Below are 4,837 nucleotides of genomic sequence, written 5' to 3'. Positions count from 1 at the left end.
GTTTTCAAATTTAGGGGGTAGGGTTGCCCTATAGCCCACGTATGTCTGTGTGACTGTGTCAAATATCAATCTACTCTGCGTACAAAATGTATATATGTTTGTTTTTCGATTTTAGAATGATTTCTTAAGCTGGCTATAACTTCTGAGGTCTACAGGAAACGATAAAGATAAAAAATGTACAAAATATAAGTAGCGTCCTTTATCTTACCATTGTTCTGATCAATGCTGTCCCTTTATTTGCAAGTTAACCATTTTTCTTAATGTGTTCAAGGAGTATGTTAAAAATTATTATCAATGGTTGCTTTAAACTGCACCTTTGGGCAGTTATTATGCACTAAAGTTGTAAAAGCATGTTTTGGGGGTTTTAGGATATAGCGTCTTGGAACGCCAATCATCTTGGAAATACGAATGTTCATATAATTTTTTTTACTGTTTTGGATAGATAAAAAGTTGAACTCTTGGTGCAAACTGTTTTTTGGTCCCTGTTTGACTATTTATTATTTTGGAATATTGTGTGTGAGGGGGAAACTGCAATCCTCAATATCATGAAACGTGCCTAACCACCTGCTGGCGAGGCGCATTGATATGTATTTTGTGATACAACCTCAACTAGTCTCGGTTAGCTTTGAGGGTCATTTTACAAGTAGGAAATATGAAGGCCAACGAAATACCGAGACCATAAGGTATTCGACGTCATCACTTCGCATACCTTATGGTCTCGTAGTTTGTGTCGTGCCGGCATCTTCGTTATCACTTGAATGTCCTTGAATCTTCCGTTCAACGGTCTGTGGCGTTTGGATTTCATGACTTGTAAGCAAATTCTGTGAAGTAACCACCGTTCCGTTCTGTGCTAACTTCCTGACTACCGGGCGAATAGACCCTATCGGTATTCCAAGCTCTCGTAATCTCTCGCAAACTTCAGAGCATAGCAAAGCATGCGGTACAGCGATCTCGTGCGAGCTGCACAAGCCAAGGTTCGAAGTTCTCGCGATGTTCAAAGCATAATAAAGAGCGTGTCTCGCAAGAGCTGCTCAGATACCAAAAAAGGTCTATACGCTTGCATCCCTGGGTCAGTAACAACAGGGCTGCTTTCTGCGAGCTCCTGGTTTGTTAAGTCCCTGGTCTGGGTTGTATCCTGGCTCTCAGGCGAACGGTCGTGGACAACTGCTTTATCCTGTGGTGCCAGGCTAGAGGTCGGCATGCTATCTGATTGCACCACGTTGGTCAGCGTGCTGTTGACGCCATGGCTGTTGCGTGCAACATCTGCGCGATATGATGGACGCGCCTCTCCTGTCCGGTTGCCGACTTCTTCTTGTGGTGACGACGTAGAAGCGGGCAATGCTGCCATGAGAGTTTGAGCGAACATGGAACATACCCAAAAGGAGGACAGACATCGTGTAGCCGGCGCGTAGGAGTTGCTTACTCTTTGTCGGCATTGTTTTGGTCATAACTGAAAATTGAAGAAAAAAAAATGGCATTTTAGTACCGTGTGCGCAAAGACATCATGGCAAAAAGATAAGAACATGTTTCCTCAATGTCATTACATACACAAACACACACACACACACACACACACACACACACACACACACACACACACACACACACACACACACACACACACACACACACGCGCACGCACGCACGCACACATACGCGCGCGCGCACACACACACACACACACACACACACACACACACACACACACACACACACACAAGGAAACATGACAAGAAAAAAAATTTAAAACAAATGTTATGTTGTGTGCAGTGCAAAGGTAAGAGATAACTCACACAACCGAAACGTGTAAGTATTCGGACACCTTCCGTTTCCGTCTGTCCTGATTTTTGCAGAGCCTCTCTTATTAAACGCACGTAGAAATCATCGACCTCTAATTCAAAATCAGTTGAAATGTTGTATATATATATATGTGACAGGAGAGGCTACCGCTCCTTTCACAGCAGACTCAGCACCCGAGTTGTTGGCCTTTAAGTCAACACCGGTGGATTGTGGAATTCTGTTTGTGATGGGGTCTGGTGGCTCCCGATTGTCTGTATGTTCATGGAAACCTTCGGGTTTGCATAATAGTTTTTATAGGGCTAAGAAATTAGCCCTAACATTTTCAATCCTGTTTGATTGCACTTCGCCTCCTGAGGTGATCGTAGTGTTACGGCACTCGGTTACATCTATACAACGGACATACTACGACGACAACGCCAATGTTAGAGCAGACATTTCATTATTAATGCTTTTAAGCCGATGAGATAATTGCCTTGAAGTGAACGTAAAGTGTCTCTAAATGAAATATGTAGCTATTGGCTACCAAACACACTGACGATGACTGGAAATATTAGCAGTCTTTTGCAAACACTATCCAGAATATTGCAAGTCATAACATTGTCTGTGATGCACTTTGTGATTTATTTTACCGTTCGTCTTCTTTGCACAATTAAAATGCGTGCACTAGCTGATTACTCAAACTTAAGTCCAGAATTGTTTGATGATTTGAACTAGTTTATAAGACTTTCAAATTATGTATCAACAACAAGGACTAAACTAAAACCTTTTTTTTTCAAACGACGAAAAGAACATCTTTGGTCATTACAGAAGACAAATAACGAATTATGATTCTGAGACAAGTTTAGCGTATTGCATACACATTATTTGACCCGCTTTAATGACAAGAACCAATATTATAATTGCACTTTACAGTTACCTGAATTAACGCAAAACAAAGAATTCATACCGTATTCATCCCATGCCAACAAATTTTCTGGCACTTTGTTTCGTTTGAGCTCGAACTTCAGATTGTCGAGTTCAAATGACGCCAAAGGTGTTTTTTCCAGGCACCAGTGGGAGCTTCCATTAAATCTGCTGCAATGAGGCTTCACTTTTGAGGGAATCACGTGTTAATGTGTGTCTCGCTGATGTTAATCAGGTTTTTGTGTTTGCCGTTTGCGCGTGCTGTTTAAAGGAAATTTACTTTGATGGTGGTGCCAGACCGATGCCAGAGTGAGAATGCAAAGCAAGAATGTTGGAACCATACCGCTGTTTCTAGAGTGACGGTGACAGTTGCTTTATTATTTTTTTTAACAACATTACTGCAACTGTTACCTACTCAGTAAGTGTCTTTCTTTGTCCGTGCGTTGTGCTCTAGTTTTGTCCTGACGGTGAAAGTTAGTCAAGAGAGTATGACCCAGAGGGACATCTCTGTCTTACATTAAGTTCTTAAATGTTATCTGACAAGCAGTAAACAAAGTAAAGTTTTGGGCTAACACTGATCCGCGGAGGAACAAAAAGGTCACGCCCGTCATACCATTGTGTCGCGATTGACAGACAGACAATCACAGCATCAAGTGGGCCCAAGCACCTCATGTGAACATGACATTGCTACTCTTGCCCTGCTTCCGTTTCCGATGGACTGATCATTGGGATCCGCAGACAAGTGGTGCTGTTGTGTGAATGTGTACAGTTGGTTTTAAATGAACCTCTGTGAGCAAAGCGAACACACAGGCAGCGTGTTTAGTCGCTGAGGGATTTCTTTTCCCTTTTCATCCTTTATCATCGTATTGTCAATCTTGTTCCCTCTGCTTTGAGCGTTTGTTTGTTTATTTGCTTGTTCGGTTGTTTTGTAATTGTTTCTTTCTTTCTTTGTGTGATGGTTTGTTTGTTGGTTTTGTATATATATGTGTGTGTGTGTGTGTGTGTGTGTGTGTGTGTGTGTGTGTGTGTGTGTGGGTGTTGTGTGTGTGTTGTGTGTGTGTGTGTGTGTATGTGTGTGTGTGTGTGTTTGATTGGTTGTTGTTTTGTTTTGGTGATGGGAAGGGGGGCTGGGGGTAGGGTGTCCAAGGTAAGGACAAATTAAAAAGAATTTGTTTTTAAATTAACAGCTTCAGGCTGTGTTCAGCAAATCAACTTATTTAGGTCGTGATGCTTCGTGAGGATGCTTGATACGCCTAGACTTTGTTTTGGTCCAGTGTGAAAGTCGACGACACAGGTTGCCGTCGGTGCGAATGGTTTTATTTAAAACTGTCTAATGAGATTCAAAAAGGCAAATAGCAACATTCACAGTGGGCATAAAGAGGCATGTGTTTACTATTTTCGACTTGCAACCGCTTTTGATCTGAGCTGGTTCTAGCACGGTGAAAATTAGCTTATGGGGGGAAACTACGCATGCTTACCACTGCGCTGCTGTAGGGTTTGAGCTTTTCACAAGTCACAATTGAAACGAAAGTCGCGACAAGAACTACGTGATAATGATCTTGCCCAATGGCAAAGCTATTCCGAAGAGTTCAAACAAACAATAGAAAAAATCCCGAATCAGCGTGCATTAAAGGCACACGTCCTTGCCATGTTAACCGGTTAACTTGAGCTCACGTGGCATCTCAGATCTGGCGAGACATTGGATACGGCCACCCCTCAAAAATCAAAAGACTAAGAACAGTGCTTTTCTTGCAGAGTCAGTTTTTTTTCTACCAACTAAAAGGCATAACTGTCAACCTGCTAAATTAATTCATCAAATAATTCCAGCTCGACACAGGAAGCAGCCACTGGGCTGTGGATTGTCGGTGTGTGTCCGAGTGGAGGGATGGCCTCATCCCGTGTTAAAGCCTGGCCCGATCTAAGATAGCAGGCCGAACTGTTGTCACGGGTAGGACTGTGCCTTTCATTGGGCCAGTCAGTCTGCCGGTGTAACCCGGCTGTGTGGCTCAGGCACTTGACACTTGGAAGGGAGAGTGGGAGAATGGAAGCCCCCCCCCCCCTCCCCCCCCCCCTCCTCCTCCAGATACCCTCAGCCTACGTTCTGTCTGTTCTCGTCAAAAGTTTTATTTGCTTG

The sequence above is a fragment of the Littorina saxatilis genome, linkage group LG4, assembly GCF_037325665.1.
Source record: "Littorina saxatilis isolate snail1 linkage group LG4, US_GU_Lsax_2.0, whole genome shotgun sequence".
In the NCBI taxonomy this organism is placed as follows: domain Eukaryota; kingdom Metazoa; phylum Mollusca; class Gastropoda; order Littorinimorpha; family Littorinidae; genus Littorina; species Littorina saxatilis.
This window is presented reverse-complemented; position numbering follows the sequence as displayed.